At 35.7% G+C, this 25,452-nt stretch overlaps 1 pseudogene across 1 annotated transcript; it reads left to right on the top strand.

Annotated features, from left to right (window-relative positions):
• The first annotated feature begins 344 nt into the window (after positions 1 to 344).
• LOC146729926 (ubiquitin-conjugating enzyme E2 Z-like) lies at positions 345 to 24,658 on the top strand (annotated as a pseudogene). Its single transcript, XR_014927786.1, has 9 exons — positions 345 to 435; positions 1,246 to 1,304; positions 2,723 to 2,844; positions 4,589 to 4,772; positions 8,235 to 8,422; positions 14,599 to 14,710; positions 16,192 to 16,307; positions 16,946 to 17,036; positions 24,332 to 24,658. The product of XR_014927786.1 is annotated as a ubiquitin-conjugating enzyme E2 Z-like (transcript).
• Positions 24,659 to 25,452: the final 794 nt, after the last annotated feature.

The following is a 25,452-nucleotide window of genomic DNA, read 5'->3' as shown; positions in this document are numbered from 1 at the left end:
TTGATTGAAATGAACACACGTTATTTACGCAATATTGGACAATGCTGTGTACGCTGCTGGGGAATCCGTTGTGACGTCACAGGAAGCGCTGTCCCAGCTCAGGTGCAGCGTCAACGGGAAAAATCCCACACACCAAACATTTCGAACGAGGGAAACGAAAGCGAGGGCGCCGCCAGTGTTTGGAGTGTGGGGGAATCCCAATCTCCCAGGCAAAGTTCTATTTCTACGAAAATATACTTTTGGTGTTCTAGCCGAAAGGATCTTTGGGGAGAAGAATGGTGGAATTCCTCACCGCATTACGTAATGACAACAACGTGACGTCACATTGATCACATGACACCGACCGCGTCCGGTGTGAGATGGCGACATGACCCTTCAAGAATACTCGGATGAATGGGCTTTATTTCGAATAATTACGTCTCAGTGGTTACTGTGGTGAGTATTTAATAAATAGACAATCTATCGACCTTAGTTGAGAGTCGTGTTTCACAGAACATTGCATGATTTTTAATCGTTTATTGCGCATTGGTCTCATTGCTGCGTCAACATGGACGGTACTCTATGACTGTCACCATAGCATTATGCTCCAGTCAATGTCAACCCCCACCCTCCCCACCTCGGGGTTTAGTGGGGGATTTGGAAATTATTGTTGTAAAATTTGCGAAATGCCCCACCTTCTGGGGCAAGATGGATAGGCAAATCCCCACTCAAAACAAACCCCCACATTTCTCCCACCGATCGCCGCTGTCTGCCATGCTTGCTATCTGCAGAGTACTAGCGATGCTAGCGTCGATGACGTAACACGAAACACGGCTATCCCCCCCCCCTCCACGGGCACGGTTTGGCGGTAAACCCTGTCTAATGCCCCACATTTGTCCCGCATCGCCCAAAGTGGGAGGGGTTGGGGTTTACATTGACTGGAGCATTACTGTGTTGACAAATATCATGTACGTTTATTATACCATGAGATGAACACAAACACTGCTATGGACCTACAGCTATGTTAAATGTACTATATTACAAATATTGAGCTTACAGATACTCCAAGATAGTTAAATGTTTTTGTTAAGCTGACCTCTTTGTTTTCAAAAAATAATAAATCATCATTCAAAAGTCTGTTACTTTTATTGAAGCTAGGGGGAGTCGTCACCTGCATTTTTTTTTCTATATTTACAGTTAGTTTGCTTTGTTTTGTGTATTTGTCCAGATTATCTAAACAGAACTGTAATTTATTTTTAATTTCAGATAGCATGACAATGCCATCTGCATATAACAGACAACTAACTGGTCTTCAAAAAAATCTGGTAAGTCGTTAATAAAAATATTAAATAATGTTGAGACTGGAATTCTTTGGTCAAACACCCGTTAGTTTTAATTGTATAGGTAACATTGCTGTACATATTTTAATAATTTCTTAAATACATCACATGTAGGCCATCATGGCAAACATTATCAAAGGCCTTTCTTAGGTCAACAAAACATGCATAAACTCTTTTCGTGTTTTTGTTTTGATTTACTTCCTAGTTTGTTTCAGTTTTTTCTAAGTAATCTGTTAGGCCAGTCTTTTTTTATTCCTTGTTTCGCAAGTTTTTATAAGGCAATTTTTTTGAGGAGGGCAGAAAAAAAAAAATAATTCTTTTTTTTCATTAGATTTGTGTGATTCTCATAGAATTGTAAGTGAGATCATTGATCGGAGAAAAGAAATGAAATAAAATTTTATTCCATGTATAACCTTGTTTCTCATCTGCGTGAGACTTCGGTACTTTGATCATGATACTCCCACGAAAATGCAACTTGGATTTGTTATGCAACGGTGGTAAAAAAATGAAGATAAAAATAATATTTTTTTAGCATTTTTTTGCGCTTACAAGTCGGCGGGCGCGAAAAATTACGCTGAAATAAAATCATATTTTTATTTCATTTTCGGCTCCTGTTCATTCGGCGGGTTCGCGAAACAAGGGATAATAAAAGTCTGTCTGGCCTTAATCTTTTATTTAGTACACTTGTAAATAACTTGATATGGTAATTTCCTTATAGTTGGAGGGATTGGATTTTAATCTTGATTTATGGATTAGTACTATTAAACTTGAACTCCAGGATTTAGGATAAGTATTTGATAAGTAAACCATATTAATTAAAAAATTTATGTATGGCATCTTTTAAATAGAATTTATCACTTTTGAACTTTTCATTTCACATGAAATGAATTACCAAACAAACAAACTCTAATTGTACACATGTCTACAATAACAAAGTATATTGATATAGTGTTATTTTCTTCTCCATTTTGACATGTTTTTCTGTAAATCCTCAAAGACAGAGCCAAATTACTTGTACTAAAAATTTACATTTCCTGTTGAAATGGTTACAACATACAGACTCTTACATTTGGTTTAGATGTATTCATAGCAAGAATTGCTCCATTTAGTCATTCACACTGCAGAACTTTTTTGTTGTTGCCAGAAATTATCGTGTCTTCGATGACAAAATATAAGTCATTGACCTCAAAAAATTTCACTGTCTTACAATAATTTGGCTTTTCTCAAAATTAAACTGGTATTATATGCAGTGAAAAGGGGTACTGTAGAAAACTTTATTTTCAATCAGAATTAATTTTTGCTGAAAATAAAACCAGCAAATACACTGTTCCTATATTTCACATTCAACGCGTCAAAAATCAGTGAAAATAAACTTAATACAAAATATCCAAAAAATCTTTTAGGATATCATGCACTGTTGAATGCAATACAATAGAAACTGGAGTTATAGAGATATTATGAGTATATATAATGAACCACCTCCTGGTATGTGTGTGTGGTACCAGATAAAGACGACATCACTAAGGTATGTACTAATAAACCACCTCCTGGTATGTGTGTGGTACCAGATAAAGACGACATCACTAAGGTATGTACTAATGAACCACCTCCTGCTGTGTGTGTGGTACCAGATAAAAACGACATCACTAAGGTATGTACTAATGAACCACCTCCTGGTATGTGTGTGGTACCAGATACAGACAACATCACTAATGTATGTACTAATGAACCACCTCCTGGTATGTGTGTGGTACTGGATAAAGACGACATCACTACGGTATGTACTAATGAACCACTTCCTGGTATGTGTGTGGTACCAGATAAAGACGACATCACTAAGGTATGTACTAATGAGTCACCTCCTGGTATGTGTGTGGTACTGGATAAAGATGACATCACTAAGGTATGTACAACTAAACCACCTCCTGGTTTGTGTGTGGTACCGGATAAAGATGACATCACTAAGGTATGTACAACTAAACCACCTCCTGGTATGTGTGTGGTACCGGATAAAGATGACATCACTAAGGTATGTACAACTAAACCACCTCCTGGTATGTGTGTGGTACCGGATAAAGATGACATCACTAAGGTATGTACTAATGAACCACCTCCTGGTATGTGTGTGGTACCAGATATAGACAACATCACTAAGGTATGTACTAATGAACCACCTCCTGGTATGTGTGTGGTACTGGATAAAGATGACATCACTAAGGTATGTACAACTAAACCACCTCCTGGTATGTGTGTGGTACCGGATAAAGATGACATCACTAAGGTATGTACAACTAAACCACCTCCTGGTATGTGTGTGGTACCGGATAAAGATGACATCACTAAGGTATGTACTAATGAACCACCTCCTGGTATGTGTGTGGTACTGAATAAAGACAAAATCACTAAGGTGTGCACTCCTAAACCACCTCCTGGTATGTGTGTGGTACCGGATAAAGATGACATTACTAAAGTATGTACTAATGAACCACCTCCTGGTATGTGTGTGGTACTGGATAAAGATCACATCACTGAGGTATGTACTAATGAACCACCTCCTGGTATGTGTGTGGTACCGGATAAAGATGACATAACTAAGGTATGTACTACTAAACCATCTCCTGGTATGTGTGTGGTACCGGATAAAGATGACATCACTAAGATATGTACTAATTAACCACCTTCTGCTATGTGTGTGGTACCGGATAAAGATGACATTACTAAAGTATGTACTAATGAACCACCTCCTGGTATGTGTGTGGTACTGGATAAAGACAACATCACTGAGGTATGTACTAATGAACCACCACCTTGTATGTGTGTGGTACCAGATAAAGATGACATCACTAAGGTATGCACTACTAAACCACCTCCTGGTATATGTGTGGTACCGGATAAAAATCACATAACTAAGGTATGTACTAATAAACCACCTCCTGGTATGTGTGTGGTACCGGATAAAGATGACATCACTAAAGTATGTACTAATTAACCACCTCCTGGTATGTGTGTGGTACCGGATAAAGACGACATCACTAAAGTATGTACTAATGAACCACCTCCTGGTATATGTGTGGTACTGGAAAAAGATCAACTGCACTCTTTAGCTTTCTGTTAATGTGGAGTCGTAGTTGCCCTGGGACAAAGAATTGATAGTCTGTGCCCCTTAGGCTAATGTTAATTTTGAGTCCTAGTACACTTGAGATCAGAATTGATATGTCTATGCCCCTTAGGCTGCTGATATTTTAATGTTTTGTCTTTTTGTCTTGTAGGTTCATGCGTTGATAACCGGACCATTTGATACTCCATATGAAGGCGGCTTCTTCCATTTTTTAATCCGATTCTCACCAAACTATCCAATCAGACCAACTCGAGTTATATTAATAACAACAGGAGATGGTTAAGTTCGATTTAATGCAAATCTATATCGTAATGGTAAAGTGTGTCTATATTGGGGTGAGTAATGCTCGTTTATATCTTTATAGTTAACTTTTCACCACTATGTCCCTCATTTCATCACAAATTCACAAAATAGTTCTGTTTATAGTCTGCACTTTACTTCAGAAGATTGGGACAAAAATAGTCAAATTTTTTGAATAAAAACTGAAAATTGACTGAAATTGTGTCTGTTGACTCCAAAATTAAAAATTTTGGTTCATTTCCAGAAATATTTAAGAATATTAAATAAATAGTGCAGAACAATTTTGGTGAGAAAGTCTGGTGGTGAAAAGGTTAAACACAATTTTATAAAGAGTGTAAAAAGTATATCATTACATTTAATTTGCTTACTGGTAACTTAGCTTACTTTTTGAAAATTTAAATTGTGCCCTGGAATGTAAACTGATAGTCTGTGCCCCTTAGGTCACTCTTAATTTGGAGTCTTAGTTGCCCTGGGACAAGAATTCATAGTCTGTGCCCCTTAGACTAATGTTAATTTTAAGTTTTAGGACACCTGGGACAAGAATTGATCAACTGCGCCCTTTAGCTTGCTGTTAATTTTGAGTCCTAGTACACTTGAGACCAGAATTGATATGTCTATGCCCCTTAGGCTAATGTTAATTTTAAGTTTTAGGACACCTGGGACAAGAATAGATCAACTGCGCCCTTTAGCTTGCTGTTAATTTTGAGTCCTAGTACACTTGAGACCAGAATTGATATGTCTATGCCCCTTAGGCTAATGTTAATTTTAAGTTTTAGGACACCTGGGACAAGAATAGATCAACTGCGCCCTTTAGCTTGCTGTTAATTTTGAGTCCTAGTACACTTGAGACCAGAATTGATATGTCTATGCCCTTTAGGCTAATGTTAATTTTAAGTTTTAGGACACCTGGGACAAGAATAGACCAACTGCGCCCTTTAGCTTGCTGTTAATTTTGAGTCCTAGTACACTTGAGACCAGAATTGATATGTCTATGCCCCTTAGGCTAATGTTAATTTTAAGTTTTAGGACACCTGGCACAAGAATAGATCAACTGTGCCCTTTAGCTTGTTGTTAATTTTGAGTCCTAGTACACTTGAGACCAGAATTGATATGTCTATGCCCTTTAGGCTAATGTTAATTTTAAGTTTTAGGACACCTGGGACAAGAATAGATCAACTGCGCCCTTTAGCTTGCTGTTAATTTTGAGTCCTAGTACACTTGAGACCAGAATTAATATGTCTGTGCCCCTTATGCTAATGTTAATTTTAAGCTTTAGGACACCTGGGACAAGAATTGATCAACTGGGGGGATTATAATCAAATAAATGACTTGTTGTGAAATGCTGTAAATTTGGAGGGGGGGGGGGGTCATACTCGAGCACGGGTTTATACTCAGACAACTATGGTAGGTAGTTGCCAAGGGACAAGAACTGATAGTATGTGCCCCTTAGGCTAATGTTAATTTTAAGTTTTAGGACACCTGGGACAAGAATAGATCAACTGCGCCCTTTAGCTTGCTGTTAATTTTGAGTCCCAGTACACTTGAGACCAGAATTGATATGTCTATGCCCTTTAGGCTAATGTTAATTTTAAGTTTTAGGACACCTGGGACAAGAATAGATCAACTGCGCCCTTTAGCTTGCTGTTAATTTTGAGTCCTAGTACACTTGACACCAGAATTGATATGTCTATGCCCCTTAGGCTAATGTTAATTTTAAGTTTTAGGACACCTGGGACAAGAATAGATCAACTGCGCCCTTTAGCTTGCTGTTAATTTTGAGTCCTAGTACACTTGAGACCAGAATTGATATGTCTATGCCCCTTAGGCTAATGTTAATTTTAAGTTTTAGGACACCTGGGACAAGAATAGATCAACTGCGCCCTTTAGCTTACTGTTAATTTTGAGTCCTAGTACACTTGAGGCCAGAATTGATATGTCTATGCCCTTTAGGCTAATGTTAATTTTAAGTTTTAGGACACCTGGGACAAGAATAGATCAACTGCGCCCTTTAGCTTGCTGTTAATTTTGAGTCCTAGTACACTTGAGACCAGAATTAATATGTCTGTGCCCCTTATGCTAATGTTAATTTTAAGCTTTAGGACACCTGGGACAAGAATTGATCAACTGGGGGGATTATAATCAAATAAATGACTTGTTGTGAAATGCTGTAAATTTGGAGGGGGGGGGTCATATTCGAGCACGGGTTTATACTCAGACAACTATGGTAGATAGTTGCCAAGGGACAAGAATTGATAGTCTGTGCCCCCTAGGCTAATGTTAATTTTAATTTTTAGGACACCTGGGACAAGAATAGATCAACTGCGCCCTTTAGCTTGCTGTTAATTTTGAGTCCTAGTACACTTGAAATCAGAATTGATATGTCTATGCCCTTTAGGCTAATGTTAATTTTAAGTTTTAGGACACCTGGGACAAGAATAGATCAACTGCGCCCTTTAGCTTGCTGTTAATTTTGAGTCCTAGTACACTTGAGACCAGAATTGATATGTCTATGCCCCTTAGGCTAATGTTAATTTTAAGTTTCAGGACACCTGGGACAAGAATAGATCAACTGCGCCCTTTAGCTTGCTGTTAATTTTGAGTCCCAGTACACTTGAGACCAGAATTGATATGTCTATGCCCTTTAGGCTAATGTTAATTTTAAGTTTTAGGACACCTGGGACAAGAATAGATCAACTGCGCCCTTTAGCTTGCTGTTAATTTTGAGTCCCAGTACACTTGAGACCAGAATTGATATGTCTATGCCCCTTAGGCTAATGTTAATTTTAAGTTTTAGGACACCTGGGACAAGAATAGATCAACTGTGCCCTTTAGCTTGCTGTTAATTTTGAGTCCTAGTACACTTGAGACCAGAATTGATATGTCTATGCCCCTTAGGCTAATGTTAATTTTAAGTTTTAGGACACCTGGGACAAGAATAGATCAACTGCACCCTTTAGCTTGCTGTTAATTTTGAGTCCTAGTACACTTGAGATCAGAATTAATATGTCTATGCCCTTTAGGCTAATGTTAATTTTAAGTTTTAGGACACCTGGGACAAGAATTGATAGTCTGTGCCCCTTAGGCTAATGTTAATTTTAAGTTTTAGGACACCTGGGACAAGAATAGATCAACTGCGCCCTTTAGCTTGCTGTTAATTTTGAGTCCTAGTACACTTGAGACCAGAATTGATATGTCTATGCCCTTTAGGCTAATGTTAATTTTAAGTTTTAGGACACCTGGGACAAGAATAGATCAACTGCGCCCTTTAGCTTGCTGTTAATTTTTTAGTCCTAGTACACTTGAGACCAGAATTGATATGTCTATGCCCCTTAGGCTAATGTTAATTTTAAGTTTTAGAACACCTGGCACAAGAATAGATCAACTGTGCCCTTTAGCATGCTGTTAATTTTGAGTCCTAGTACACTTGAGACCAGAATTGATATGTCTATGCCCCTTAGGCTACTGATATTTCATTGTTTTGTATTTTTGTCTTTTAGGTTCATGCGTTGATAACCGGACCATTTGATACTCCATATGAAGGCGGCTTCTTCCATTTTTTAATCCGATTTTCACCAGACTATCCAATCAGACCACCAAGAGTTATATTAATAAGGACGGGAGATGGTAAAGTTCGATTTAATCCAAATCTAAATCGTAATGGTAAAGTGTGTCTCAGTATATTGGGGTGAGTAATCCTGGTTTGTACCTTTTCAGTAACCTTTTTACCACCAGGTCCCTCTTTTCATCACATATTCACAAAATAGTCCTCTTTATAGTCTTTATTTTCTTCAAATATTGGAACAAAAATAGTCAAATTTTTTGAGTAAAAACTGAAATTTTGTATATTTGCTCCAAAATTGGGGTTCATTTCCCAAAATATTGATTAATGTAAAAAAAGGTACAGAAAAATGTGGGTGAAAAAGTCTGGTGGTGAAGAGGTTAATGGTCTCATTGCTTGTTTTTATACTTCACGTTGTTAGTACTTTATTCCACATTGTTATTGCTGGGAAAGGATTAGTCGAGTAGGAAATATGGGTCCCCATGCACCCTTATGATATATTTTTTTAACTTATATTTTTGGAATCGTCAGGTTGTCTAGTACACAAATTTTGATGTTCCCATTGCGAAATTTTGTCCCATGACGTCACTAAGCGGCCATTTTGGCAGCCATCTTGGATTTTTTTACGGAAATCAATAATCGGTAAAACTTTTGAACCAAACATCCTAGAGAGACAAACAAATACATTTATCCATATAATTTGGTCATGGGAAGTTCAATGAGAATGTTATGTTTAATATTGAAGCAGCATAAATGCCCGAAAGCCAAAATATTGTTGGAAAATTAGTATCTTTTTTGGTCAATTAGCATGAGTAGTAAACATAAGTATACAATATTATGCATACAAAACAATATTTATTCACCAATAGATCTGTAAACGTTAGTGAAACTCACAAAAGCGTAGTTTAGTTAACATAAACGTTGACAGAAAAATTATATGATATTTTTTTTGCTACAGATTGTGGTAATGTGTTACGTTGCATTTAGTCGTCATCACTTAAAAAATCTTCATAATCAATCTCTTGCTCCTCTTCTTCTTCCTCCTGATCATCATCTACAGTTTTCACCAGCAAGTCAATGAGAGAAGAAGGGAGGATTGGACCACATGACCACAATGGCTCCAAGATACCTTTCTCATTTTTTGTCCAGCCCTGTTCTGGATCATATGGTTTGGGGGACCAGTAGACAGACTTGTCCGCTCGCTTGAAGATGGCAAGCCGATAATTTACACGTGCAACATGTGGAACAAGATTGTCCCTACAAGGTGGAAGCCTGGAAAGATCTACTTTCGATTTATTTGTCAGCTTTTCATCCTTCCTTACCATCTTCTTTAGCATGATACTACGTACTACATTAATATCTTTCTCTCGTTGGTGACCATATATCAGGCACGTGAAGGCTTCAATGTCATTCATAACCTCTGGCGCTACAGACCACTCATCACCGAGTTTCCTAGAAAATATAAATATGACACATTATGTTGCTATACGTTCACCAATTCCTGGTTGATATGAACCACAATGCACATATGTATACTCGAAAACCACTGACCTAAAGGCGGTTTGGTACTTGGGGTTACTTTGTAGCTTCTTCATGGGTCCCACCTTGCCTTTGCCTTTAAATGCGCTCGTTACATCCTCCCCTGTAAACACATACACGCCAAGCATCATGGTAAAGTAGTTAGGTCCTTTCAATTCTGCTAATTCACTGACATTCACTATCTGGCGATGCTTCCCAGTGCCAATATCAAGGTAGATTGTGAGAGGGATTGAATGGGCATGGTGAAGCAGAATGACGAAAATGTCAGTATCTGGTGTCCTTACTATTGCTGATTTGTACCCCAACTTGGCTGCATACTTCAAGTAGAGCACGACCCGTGTATCAGTCTCTTCCTGGTTTGAGTTTAGCTCACCTATTTCACATACTGTTACCTGAAAAAACATCAATTTTACAAAATATATTTTCAAATATTGATATTATAGTTGCAATTGTAATGTAATTATAGTGCTGTCATTTAAGTAACATATGCATTGTTTGAATTTCAATATTACTCACATCACCATCTTTTGAATTCAATTGATATGCTATGCCTTCTACAACTACCACTGCCATGCCACTTTTCTCTAGGCGAGTTGCTGCTGCTTTGCTACTCCACACGCGTAGCAGGAGTTTACAGAGTTGTTGTTTATTCTCTTCATTTGCTAGAAAGACTTTGAAATCACTGGGCTTTCTTGTTGCTGGGCCTTCTATGATGTATCGCTATGAAAAGCCACGGCGCAATCTCTCCTGAGCTTTGATGGAGTCAGCATGATATGAATCAGTTGAGAAGACAAAATTCTTTTTACCCACCATTTGATCCAGAACTTTGAGGCAAATTTCTCCAATTGTTGGAGGAATGTTTGTCAATGCATGAAACAATGCATTTCCATCGTGGATATAGAAGACATCATTTGGATAGGACAACTCGCTAACATCGTCTTCTATCATAAAATGAAGTGCTGCAGCCTTGTTAGTCTTATTGACGAATCCATCAGCTGTGCCTAGGCTGTGAGGAACAGGCGTTAGTGAGTACCGCATCAACTCATCAAGGTCAATAGGCTCATCCATCTGCTGTGACTTAATGAGTAGGACAAATGCAAGGTCACTTTGCTCACGGTACTGGATCAGCTGGAAAGTTGAAAACAGAAACAATGTCACATGTCACATAGTAAACAATATGTAATATAACATACTGTCTAATAATTGACTATTTATATTGTACATTGTTAGAGCTATGGGGTGACATACCTTTCCTTGTGAAGCAGTTAGCTTTACAGTTTTATTTGATGCTTCCATTGTCTTCAGTTTACATCTCTTAATGGGATCAAAAAATTGTGTTTCAGAGGAACCATTCACAAAACGGTCTTGAATGAAAGATTGCTTGGCCTTCCTACCAATCAGCTCGGCATGAAGAACATCATATTTGACTTCTGAGGAAGCAGGAGCGCCTGATGCTAGGCTATAGAGATGGTCTTTGTCAATCAAAGTGAAAGGATTAGTGAAGTTGTGAATAGCAGCGATAGTACGCTGAACTGCTTCTTCAGACTTCTTGATTTCAGCTCTCTCCAGCTCACGATGTTTCCCAGCCTTTGGACAATCAGGGTCACTGATCAGGCCACACATCTCTAGCATTTTCTCAAAATACTGAGACCTTGTTGATGTTGTACGGCACCATCGTTGATAAGCACCAAACATCACCAGTGATTATTTTTGGAGTGAGGGAAGTGGAAACCTCATCAATAGCATGAGTTAGTGCAGTCTCGAGTTCCAAGCTGAAGTCATATGTCTCACAGTGACCTAGTCTGTTGAAAATGGTAGTGAGCTGTCTACTGCGGTACATGTGTCGTATGGTGGTGCCAAGAAGGATGTGTTTTGATAACTTCTACTCTCCTTTTGTTACAGCTCGACAGATGTCCTGAAAAATAAAACAAAAATAAGAGAAACTGCAATGACATAAAATCATTTTAAAATTATGGAGAACATTATCATTAAGACGTATCAGACTTAATATTACACACCTGGCCAATGGAAAGCACTATACGTCTAGTCTTCTCACATATACTCATGTCAGCATCACCAGAGATCATGATATTAAGAAACTTGACTAACTCAGCGGGAAGAAGTGCATCTGGTGAGTGCAACTCAAGATCATCTGCTGTAGGAGGCTAAGGAAGTGGTTGTGACTGATTGAATGCTTGATTGATTTTAGTACGAAGAAGCTCGGCCACTTCATGGTACTTGTCTTTTGATCCAAGCTTATATGCATATGTCACTGCATCTGCAACAGACATGTTGGTACTGTACACCAGGTTATAGGTGATACAGCCTTTGTCACCTGGATTGACCTTTGCAAAGGCGATTGATTTATGAATGTCATGGTTCTCAAGACGAGCCTTTAGCTACTCACTCCTATAAGCTGGATTATCAAACCCATGTGAATGGTGTGAAATATCCATGATGAATGCCTCTTACATGCAAAATGCATCTTACATGAGGACGCTTGCGTACATCTTCAGACACACTACCATTATCTCTCTTACGTTTACTTGATTTAGGCATGTTTGCCTACCACTACACTATTGTTCTATACTAGCTACGACTGTTCACAAGCACCACCACCAATTACTATATGTTTTACACCACACTAAACTCTGATGACAGAAAAAAAATATTGCTTTGATCACTACAAAATATGAAATACCATGCAATTTGATATAAAAATATTACTAATTTGGTTATAGAGTCCAATCTATTTATATCTATATTACCTGATTTTATCACAACCAGCACCAGACTTGTTGTGTGCCTGTGGATTAATATCCTCTGTATTACTGAAACAAATTGAATATACAAATGGTTACTGCAATAGAGGTGACTATTCAGTTTTGTTGACCCATTGAAAGGGGCTATGATTTCCTTGGTTGACAATGCAAAATCATGCCACTTTAAATAAATGGAAAGGTTTATTAATGTACTGAGAACACAAACATACCTCATTTCAACAAAAACTCACTGAACTTTGGACGTATATCCAAAAATAACAAAATTGTCATCTTACAGCATGGACACGCGATAATACATGTGTACATCGATGCGTGTATATACGCGCACTCTACACGTGGCTGTCATTCGGTTGCATATACTAAAATGACATGTTTATCATTGTTAATGGTCAAACTGAATATACGTTACCGTGCAGGCATTTATTGAAAATTATACAGTGTTTGAAATAGTTATTGCAGGTTTAAATGGTTTTATTTTTTTTAAATCATACAAATAACATTCTCATTGAATTCTTCATGACCAAATTAAATGGAAAAATGTATTTGTTTGTTTCTGTAGGATGACTAGTTCAATAGTTGAACCGATTATTGTTTTCTGTAAAAATCCAAGATGGCCGTCAAAATGACCGCCCGGTGACGTCATGGGACACAATTTGGCAATGGGAACATCAAAATTCGTGTACTAGACTTTCTGAGGATTCAAAAAATATAAGTTAAAAAAATATATCATTGGGGTGCATGGGGACCCCTATTTCCTACTAGACTAGATTGACCAGCTTTGTTATTAGTCCAAGAAAAGTGTTCCGCTTGGAATGTGCCTCAACCCCTCATTTAATATGCAAGAATGTAGAAATGTACCAAGAAAATTGTTTTTCTGGAGTAAATTGTAGTGTATTTTACTTATGAATTGTCGAAAAGTGCATGGAGATTTTATAAAAATGTGTGGATGTTAACAGTTGCGCAATACATAATGGACTATTTTGAGCGTAGCTATAAAATATGTCACCGAAGTACTCACATGTGTGCATGATTCCAAGATTTTGTGCTGTGAAGAGACGCCATTGAAAAATAAGTATTGTGTTATTTGTAGTGAGAATGTATTCAAATAGATTTATATTTATGAATCATGTTTCTTTTCAAAGTGTATTTATATAATAAAAATTGTTTATGAAAATGTTTTTTATACTTTTTTGATGGATTGAATTTACAAATGATGAGTTATTTTGTTAAACCATCACTCGAATTATGTGTTACGAATTTCTGATAGTTTAGGCTTTGTGTTTATGGGCTGTTCTTGCAGTTATCGATAAAAGCGAACATATTTCGAAAGTTGTGAAATCATGGTACTGTTTTGGCATTATACGACTTGCAGTTCCCTTTTTGATAGATTTTGTGTGACTGGCCGTGGTGTTGGTAAACTTATTGAACTGTAGTATTATGTAAATCTATTCCAGGAAATCTGCAAGCAAAGTTTTAAATTGCAATTTTCACGCTGCATCATAACGTGGAATTGTCATCTAAGTATGCACAATTGTTTGTCTCGTGTTCCCCAGCGCATTTAAAAATCCCTTTTGAATTTGGGTGACTTTGGGTGACTGACCATGGTGTTTGTAAACTTTAGTCGAACTGTAGTAGTGTGTAAATCTGCCACAACGTGGAGTTGCCATCGTCTCTTGTTTACTAACTCTTTTAAATTCGTATGTGCATCAATGAGGACTGAAAAGTGATTTCCATTTACTTCATCTGTTATAAATCAACTGTATTAGCTTCCTTCGAACTTCCTATTGCCATCGGAAGTATGTCTACTGCACTCAGCGGTGTAGTGCGTATCGATCTTCTTGTATATATATATATTAAATGAAACGCACGTTGTTAGTTTACTTGACTTTATTCCAACAATTCAGCTCTACTGAGATGATAAGTTTGTACAGTAAGTTGTAAGAACATGTCACTTATATTTAATACTTTGTATTCCTGTAGTACATGGTCTGGTCCAGCCTGGAGTCCGGCACAAAGTTTATCCAGTGTGTTAATATCTATACAATCATTATTAAATTAGAAACCATATCACAATGAACCAGGGTTTGAACAGGTAAGTAACAATGTACCAGTCATATCACAATGAACCAGAGTTTGAACAGGTAAGTAACAATGTACCAGTCATATCACAATGAACCAGGGTTTGAACAGGTAAGTAACAATGTAGCAGTCATATCACAATGAACCAGGGTTTGAACAGGTAAGTAACAATGTACCAGTCATATCACAATGAACCAGGGTTTGAACAGGTAAGTAACAATGTACCAGTCATAACACAATGAACCAGGGTTTGAACAGGTAAGTAACAATGTACCAGTCATATCACAATGAACCAGGGTTTGAACAGGTAAGTGACAATGTACCAGTCATATCACAATGAACCAAGGTTTGAACAGGTAAGTAACAATGTACCAGTCATATCACAATAAACCAGAGTTTGAACAGGTAAGTAACAATGTACCAGTCATATCACAATGAACCACGGTTTGAACAGGTAAGTAACAATGTACCAGTCATATCACAATGAACCAGGGTTTGAACAGGTAAGTAACAATGTACCAGTCATATCACAATGAACCAGGATTTGAACAGGTAAGTAACAATGTACCAGTCATATCACAATGAACCAAGGTTTGAACAGGTAAGTAACAATGTACCAGTCATATCACAATGAACCAGAGTTTGAACAGGTAAGTAACAATGTACCAGTCATATCACAATGAACCATGGTTTGAACAGGTAAGTAACAATGTACCAGTCATATCACAATGAACCAAGGTTTGAACAGGTAAGTAACAATGTACCAGTCATATCACAATGAACCAGGGTTTGAACAGGTAAGTAACAATGTACCAGTCATATCACAATGAACCAGGGTTTGAACAGGTAAGTAACAATGTACCAGTCATATCACAATGAACCAAGGTTTGAACAGGTAAGTAACAATGTACCAGTCATATCACAATGAACCAGGGTTTGAACAGGTAAGTAACAATGTACCAGTCATATCACAATGAACCAGGGTTTGAACAGGTAAGTAACAATGTACCAGTCATATCACAATGAACCAAGGTTTGAACAGGTAAGTAACAATGTACCAGTCATATCACAATGAACCAGGGTTTGAACAGGTAAGTAACAATGTAGCATTTCAATCAAACCTGTTATGTCTATTGATATAAATATCTACTTAATGTACATCTTATTATTTTCAGGTCAGATTGAAAATGGCTGACTAGTGGCCATTGTGTTCTAAAAAATGTTGTTTCGAAGCTATAACTTTAGCTGTCAATTATATTCAAACTTAACACATACATCATGTGACACATAATAACATGCATTGGTTTCCAATTTTGATTCAAAATGGCGGACTCGTTTCAGTTTTGTTTACAAGTAAACACATCTAATCATGGTTACCAAGGGATGCTGCACACGGTTGCCAAGGGATGCTGCACACGGTTGCCAAGGGATGTTTTGTTCCCGGTTGCCAAGGCACAGTCAATGTTCTTATTACAATTTGCATTTTATTGACAGGAAAGACAAAGTGGTGATGCACAACGATATAATGACTGTATACGACATGAGACAATCAGAGTAGCGGTTTGTAATATGTTAGAAAGCACCAGTGATCTTATTCCAGAAGAACTCAGGTAAACAACTCTACAACAATCCATCAATTTAATTGTTTCACTTTCACCAAATTTTATAGGTTTTCAGATAAAGTTTGTTTGCATGACGCTGAACCGATGATGTAATCCTGGCTTATACCACAGCTGTACTGTATATCACCTTTTTTGTACCAGGTGTCAGTTCTGGTCATTTAATGCCACTGTTGTCACTGTTTGGTTTCGACAAATTCGCATTTGTTAGTGAATGACATCATGAGTCTGATGTAACAACCACTATGCTATCAGTGATTGGTCTACTGTATGTCACTTTGTTGTTATCATGAGTCTGATGTGACAACCACTATGCTATCAGTGATTGGTCTACTGTATGTCACTTTGTTGTTATCATGAGTCTGATGTGACAACCACTATGCTATCAGTGATTGGTCTACTGTATGTCACTTTGTTGTTATCATGAGTCTGATGTGACAACCACTATGCTATCAGTGATTGGTCTACTGTATGTCACTTTGTTGTTATCATGAGTCTGATGTGACAACCACTATGCTATCAGTGATTGGTCTACTGTATGTCACTTTGTTGTTATCATGAGTCTGATGTGACAACCACTATGCTATCAGTGATTGGTCTACTGTATGTCACTTTGTTATTTGTTTCAGAGATGTAATGGAAAAATCATTTCCTGAATGTTATGATTATTATATAGCCACAGTGAATGATGGTGCACATCTCTCATCTCAAGCCATGCAGGTAGGTGATCAGTATGGTACAGAATATACACAACTTTGTACGCTATTTCTTAACATAAGTCCGAAAATGAGGACTTATAACTGGTCTCTGTTCGTCCGTACATCTGTCCAGAGTCATATCTCAGAATCCTTTGGACCGATTCCATTCATTCTTTGCATGTGCCTAGTACTTTATGTGTGACATATGCACATGCAGTGGTTTAGCGATTCGATTCAAAATGGCCGACTGGCAGCCATCTTGTTTTTTTTGGAAATGTTGTATTTTGTACATGCTTTGTCAGTTTTCATTCAAATTTGGTACATAGATTATACATGTTAGGATACATGTCCATGACAATTTCTTTCGCAATTGGATCAAAGATGGCCGACTGGTAGGCATCTTGTCGACAGCGGAGCTTATCATATGAGTGATTGTCCGTCGTCGTCGTCGTCGTCCGTGTCAATGTTTTACTTTTTCGACTTCTTCTTGAAAACTACAAGCCTGAATGCTTTGATACTTGGTGTATATGTACCTTGGGTAGACCTCTCTTAGGTTTGTTCATTTCATGTTGATATCTTCAATTCTCTAATTTTGGTGAATATTTTTGTCATTTTTGGTAAAAAGTGATATTTTCGACTTCTTGTTAAAAACCGCAAGTCCAATTGCTTTGATATTACATATATAGGTACTACATGTGGACCTCTCTCAGATTTGTTCATTTTGTAATGATATCTTTAATTCTCTAATTTTGGTGAATATTTTTATCATTTTTGGTAAAAAGTGATATTTTTGACTTCTTGTTAAAAACCGCAAGTCCAATTGCTTTGATACTACATATATAGGTACTACATGTGGACCTCTCTCAGATTTGTTCATTTTGTGATGATATCTTCAATTCTCTAATTTTGGTGAATATTTTTGTAATTTTTGGTAAAAAGTGATATTTTCGACTTCTTGTTAAAAACCACAAGTCCGATTGCTTTGATATTACATATATAGGTACTACATGTGGACCTCTCTCAGATTTGTTCATTTTGTGATGATGTCTTCAATTCTCTAATTTTGGTGAATATTTTGGTCATTTTTGATAGAAAGTGATATTTTCGACTTCTTGTTAAAAACTGTAAGTTTGATTGCTTTGATACTATACATATTGTTAGCTCCGCTGTCGACTTTGTCGAGCGGAGCTTATCATATGAGTGATTGTCCGTCGTCGCCGTCGTCCGTGTCAATGTTTTACTTTTTCGACTTCTTCTTGAAAACTACAAGCCTGAATGCTTTGATACTTGGTGTATATGTACCTTGGGTAGACCTCTCTTAGGTTTGTTCATTTCATGTTGATATCTTCAATTCTCTAATTTTGGTGAATATTTTTGTCATTTTTGGTAAAAAGTGATATTTTCGACTTCTTGTTAAAAACCGCAAGTGCAAATGCTTTGATAATACATATATAGGTACTACAAGTGGACCTCTCTCAGATTTGTTCATTTTGTAATGATATCTTTAATTCTCTAATTTTGGTGAATATTTTTGTCATTTTTGGTAAAAAGTGATATTTTCGACTTCTTGTTGAAAACTGTAAGTCCGATTGCTTTGATATTACATATATAGGTACTACATGTGGACCTCTCAGATTTGTTCATTTTGTGATGATATCTTCAATTCTCTAATTAATTTATTTTGGTGAATATTTTTGTAATTTTCGGTAAAAAGTGATATTTTCGACTTCTTGTTAAAAACCGCAAGTGCAAATGCTTTGATAATACATATATAGGTACTACATGTGGACCTCTCTCAGATTTGTTCATTTTGTAATGATATCTTTAATTCTCTAATTTTGGTGAATATTTTTGTCATTTTTGATAGAAAGTGATATTTTCGACTTCTTGTTAAAAACCGCAAGTCCAATTGCTTTGATACTACATATAAAGGTACTACATGTGGACCTCTCTCAGATTTGTTCATTTCGTGATGATATCTTCAATTCTCTAATTTTGGTGAATATTTTTATCATTTTTGGTAAAAAGTGATATTTTTGACTTCTTGTTAAAAACCGCAAGTCCAATTGCTTTGATACTACATATATAGGTACTACATGTGGACCTCTCTCAGATTTGTTCATTTTGTGATGATATCTTCAATTCTCTAATTTTGGTGAATATTTTTGTAATTTTTGGTAAAAAGTGATATTTTCGACTTCTTGTTAAAAACCACAAGTCCGATTGCTTTGATATTACATATATAGGTACTACATGTGGACCTCTCTCAGATTTGTTCATTTTGTGATGATGTCTTCAATTCTCTAATTTTGGTGAATATTTTGGTCATTTTTGATAGAAAGTGATATTTTCGACTTCTTGTTAAAAACTGTAAGTTTGATTGCTTTGATACTATACATATTGTTAGCTCCGCTGTCGACTTTGTCGAGCGGAGCTTATCATATGAGTGATTGTCCGTCGTCGCCGTCGTCCGTGTCAATGTTTTACTTTTTCGACTTCTTCTTGAAAACTACAAGCCTGAATGCTTTGATACTTGGTGTATATGTACCTTGGGTAGACCTCTCTTAGGTTTGTTCATTTCATGTTGATATCTTCAATTCTCTAATTTTGGTGAATATTTTTGTCATTTTTGGTAAAAAGTGATATTTTCGACTTCTTGTTAAAAACCGCAAGTGCAAATGCTTTGATAATACATATATAGGTACTACATGTGGACCTCTCTCAGATTTGTTCATTTTGTAATGATATCTTTAATTCTCTAATTTTGGTGAATATTTTTGTCATTTTTGATAGAAAGTGATATTTTCGACTTCTTGTTAAAAACCGCAAGTCCAATTGCTTTGATACTACATATAAAGGTACTACATGTGGACCTCTCTCAGATTTGTTCATTTCGTGATGATATCTTCAATTCTCTAATTTTGGTGAATATTTTTGTCATTTTTGGTAAAAAGTGATATTTTCGACTTCTTGTTAAAAACCGCAAGTCCGATTGCTTTGATATTACATATATAGGTACTACATGTAGACCTCTCTCAGATTTGTTTATTTTGTGATGATATCTTCAATTCTCTAATTTTGGTGAAGATTTTTGTAATTTTTAGTAAAAAGTGATATTTTCGACTTCTTGTTAAAAACCAATAGTTCAATTGCTTTGATATTACATATATAGATACTACATGTAACCCTTTCTCAGATTTGTTCATTTTGTGATGATATCTTCAGTTCTCTAATTTTGGTGAATATTTTTGTCATTTTTGGTAAAAAGTGATATTTTCGACTTCTTGTTGAAAACTGTAAGTCCGATTGCTTTGATATTACATATATAGGTACTACATGTGGACCTCTCTCAGATTTGTTCGTTTTGTGATGATATCTTCAATTCTCTAATTAATTTATTTTGGTGAATATTTTTGTAATTTTTTGGTAAAAAGTGATATTTTCGACTTCTTGTTAAAAACTGTAAGTCTGATTGCTTTGATACTATTCATATTGTTCATTTTCTAATCATGTCTTCAGTTCTTTAATTGAAATGTGCATTGCTAACAGCGGAGCTATCTCAGCCGATAGGCTGCTTGTTTATATAAGGTATCTTGGACATGCTTTGTCAGTTTTCATTCAAATTTGGCACATACTTTATACATGTTAGGATACATGTTAGGACAATTTGTTTCACAATTTGATCAAATATGGCCGACTGGCGGCCAACTTGTTTGTTTAAAATGTGATAACTTGGAAATGCTTTCAATTGTGATCTATGTTTTTCTTTGCTATGTCTTAAACCGGAGGGGTCGTCACGCAACACATGTTTGAATTTGATGTAAATAAACAATCCATTGTATACGCCACTTGGGACGCAAGTTTCAAGGAGACGCTCGCGACAACCTCTCTGCTTTAATATGACGAGCACAAAGAGAACTTTCAAAAATTTTACAGACTGTGTCATTTTTAATGACTTGTATGTTTAGTCAGTGCTGTCTGTTTATAATTTTAGCTCCGCTGTCGGCGAAGTCGAGCAGAGCTTATAGTATTACTGATTGTCCGTTGTCGTCGCCGTCGTTAACTTTACATTTTCGACTTCTTCTTAAAAACCACAAACTGTATAGCTGTGAAACTTTCTAGGAAGGTACCTTGGATGCTTCTCTCTCAGATTTGTTCATTTCGTGTGAATATGTTCAATTGTCTTATTTATAGCGAAAATTTTTGTCATTTTTGGTCAAAAATGCTATTTTCTACTTCTTCTTGAAAACCGCTTGCCCGAATGCTTTGATACTTGGTATGTACGGTAGGTACCTTGGGTGGACCCCTCTGAGATTTGTTCATTTTGTGATGATATCTTTAATTCTCTAATTTTCATGAATATTTTTGTCATTTTTGGTAAAAAGTGATATTTTCGACTTCTTGTTGAAAACTGTAAGTCCGATTGCTTTGATATTACATATATAGGTACTACATGTGGACCTCTCTCAGATTTGTTCGTTTTGTGATGATATCTTCAATTCTCTAATTAATTTATTTTGGTGAATATTTTTGTAATTTTTTGGTAAAAAGTGATATTTTCGACTTCTTGTTAAAAACTGTAAGTCTGATTGCTTTGATACTATTCATATTGTTCATTTTCTAATCATGTCTTCAGTTCTTTAATTGAAATGTGCATTGCTAACAGCGGAGCTATCTCAGCCGATAGGCTGCTTGTTTATATAAGGTATCTTGGACATGCTTTGTCAGTTTTCATTCAAATTTGGCACATACTTTATACATGTTAGGATACATGTTAGGACAATTTGTTTCACAATTTGATCAAATATGGCCGACTGGCGGCCAACTTGTTTGTTTAAAATGTGATAACTTGGAAATGCTTTCAATTGTGATCTATGTTTTTCTTTGCTATGTCTTAAACCGGAGGGGTCGTCACGCAACACATGTTTGAATTTGATGTAAATAAACAATCCATTGTATACGCCACTTGGGACGCAAGTTTCAAGGACACGCTCGCGACAACCTCTCTGCTTTAATATGACGAGCACAAAGAGAACTTTCAAAAATTTTACAGACTGTGTCATTTTTAATGACTTGTATGTTTAGTCAGTGCTGTCTGTTTATAATTTTAGCTCCGCTGTCGGCGAAGTCGAGCAGAGCTTATAGTATTACTGATTGTCCGTTGTCGTCGCCGTCGTTAACTTTACATTTTCGACTTCTTCTTAAAAACCACAAACTGTATAGCTGTGAAACTTTCTAGGAAGGTACCTTGGATGCTTCTCTCTCAGATTTGTTCATTTCGTGTGAATATGTTCAATTGTCTTATTTATAGCGAAAATTTTTGTCATTTTTGGTCAAAAATGCTATTTTCTACTTCTTCTTGAAAACCGCTTGCCCGAATGCTTTGATACTTGGTATGTACGGTAGGTACCTTGGGTGGACCCCTCTGAGATTTGTTCATTTTGTGATGATATCTTTAATTCTCTAATTTTCATGAATATTTTTGTCATTTTTGGTAAAAAGTGATATTTTCGACTTCTTGTTAAAACCAATTGTTATGATATTACATATCTAGGTACTACATGTGGACCTCTCTCAGATTTGTTTATTTCGTGATGATATCTTCAATTCTCTAATTTTCATGAATATTTTTGTCATTTTTGGTAAAAAGTGATATTTTCGACTTCTCGTTAAAAACTGCATGTCCAATTGCTTTGATACTACATATCTAGGTACTACATGTGTTCCTCTCTCATGTTTGTTCATTTTGTGATGATATCTTTAATTCTCTAATTTTGGTGAATATTTTTGTCATTATTGGTAAAAAGTGATATTTTCGACTTCTTGTTAAAAACTGTATGTTCAATTGCTTTGATACTACATATCTAGGTACTACATGTGGACCTCTCTCAGATTTGTTTATTTCGTGATGATATATTTAATTCTCTAATTTTGGTGAATATTTTTGTCATTTTTGGTAAAAAGTGATATTTTCGTTTTTTTGTTAAAAACCGCAAGTCTGATTTCTTTGATATTATATAAACTACATAGGTACTACAGTTAGACCTCTCTCAGATTTGTTCATTTCGATATGATTTTGTTCTTTAATTATCTAATCTTAATGAATATTTTTGATAAAAAGTTAAATTTTCAAATTTTTGTTGAAAACAGCAAGTCCGATTGCTTTAATACTATACATATTGTTTATTTTCTAATGATATCTTCAGTTCTTTAATTGTAATGTTCATTGCTAACAGCGGAACTATTTCAGCCGACAGGCTGCTTGTTTAACATTATACGTATTACAGTCTAGCTTTCATTCAAATTTTGATTAATTTTTCTAACATTTAACTGCAGTATTTGGTTGAACAACCGCTTAGGTCAAATTTGCAAACAAATCTACCAATTTTCCAATCACTTTTCACAACTTGACATGATCTTTTCAACAGATTAGAGCCACCATTTCCAACTGCAATATTTATACTGAAATTACGTGCTGTGTTTGGTTGAACAACCACTTAGGTCAAATTTGCAAACAAATCTACCAATTTTCCAATCACTTTTCACAACTTGATATGATCTTTTCAATAGATTAGAGCCACCATTTCTAACTGCAATATTTATACTGAAATTACGTGCAGTGTTTGATAGAACAACCACTTAAATCAAATTTGCAAACAAATCTACCAATTTTCCAATTACTTTTCAAAACTTGACATGATATTTTCAATAGATTAGAGCCACCATTTCCAACTGCAATATTTATACTGAAATTACGTGCAGTGTTTGGTAGAACAACCACTTAGGTCAAATTTGCAAACAAATCTACCAATTTTCCAATTACTTTTCACAACTTGACATGATATTTTCAATAGATTAGAGTCACCATTTCCGATTACAAATAGCAATATTTTAATAAAATTATGTGCAAATTTTCATCAAAAATTTGGTTTGCTTTCACAAAATGTCATTATTTAATCCATATTGATGACCAATTCATCTTCCATAATGTTAAAGTTATTTCCTTATTCATATTGATGACTAATTCTTCTTTCATGATGTTAAAGTTATTTCCTTATTCATATTGATGTGTAATTCATCTTCCATAATGTTAAAGTTATTTCCTTATTTATATTGATGACTAATTCTTCTTTCATGATGTTAAAGTTATTTCCTTATTCATATTGATGTGTAATTCATCTTCCATAATGTTAAAGTTATTTCCTTATTCATATTGATGACTAATTCTTCTTTCATGATGTTAAAGTTATTTCCTTATTCATATTGATGTGTAATTCATCTTCCATGATGTTAAAGTTATTTCCTTATTCATTTCAGGATCCTTTTGGTGAGAAGCGAGGACGATTTGAGTATGCTGCATTAAAGCTGAGATTAGATAAAATCAAGAGGCGACTAGATGAAAAATTAGGCGACAAATTATCTGACTTAGACAGCGATATGAGTACATCAGATACATTTACAAATAACGAACAATCAAACAGCTGATTTTCATATTCATGAGTTATATTTTCATTTGCCTTTGGCCAAAAAAGAGTTTTGCTTCTCGTCTCGTCACGATGGGGTGATGTAGTTCAGTTATTGTATTTTTTTGGTATTTAGAATATTTAATACTATGACAACAGGATTATATGTTCCAACATTTGATATTTAATAAATAATGCTTTTGAATACTTTTTATTAAAGGTTGACAACACATCCACTGAAACAAAAACATTTTCCCCATTCTACTATAGGTGGTGCACTTTACTAATATGCAAATTGACAACAGAAACGTGAGGCTAACCTTTTCATCACAAATTCACAAAATAGTCCTGTTTTTAATCTGCACTTTCCTTCAGAGGATTTTTTTGAGTAAAAACTAAAAATTGACTCAAATTGTGTCTGTTGGCTCCAATATTAGAATTCATTTCCAAAAATATTGAAGAATTTAAGAAAAAGTGTAGAACAATTTTGGCAAGGAAGTCTGCTGGTGAAAAGTTTAAGTTTCAAACTGACTTCTTGATGACGAGAAGCAAAATCCTTTTCCAGTGTAACCTCGTTGGCACACATTACAATAATGTTAATGAGTTCCTTTTATGGTGTTTACTGAGATGTATTGTCTTACCTTATATGTACATGAATTTGCATACTCATTATAATAATGTTAATGAGTTCCTTCTATGGTATTTATTGAGAGGTCTTATCTTTCCTTATATTTACATGAATTTGCATACATTACAATAATGTTAATGAGTTCCTTTTATGGTGTTTACTGAGAGGTCTTGTCTTACCTTATATGTACATGAATTTGCATACTCATTATAATAATGTTAATGAGTTCCTTTTATGGTATTTACTGAGAGGTCTTGTCTTGCCTTATATGTACATGAATTTGCATACTCATAATAATGTTAATGAGTTTCTTCTATGATATTTACTGAGAGGTCTTGTCTTACCTT

This window comes from Saccoglossus kowalevskii, chromosome 20 (assembly GCF_978046115.1).
Source record: "Saccoglossus kowalevskii chromosome 20, keSacKowa6.1, whole genome shotgun sequence".
Classification (NCBI taxonomy): Eukaryota; Metazoa; Hemichordata; class Enteropneusta; family Harrimaniidae; genus Saccoglossus; species Saccoglossus kowalevskii.
The sequence above is the reverse complement of the archived record's forward strand: the minus strand, read 5'-3'. Positions and strand labels throughout refer to the sequence as shown.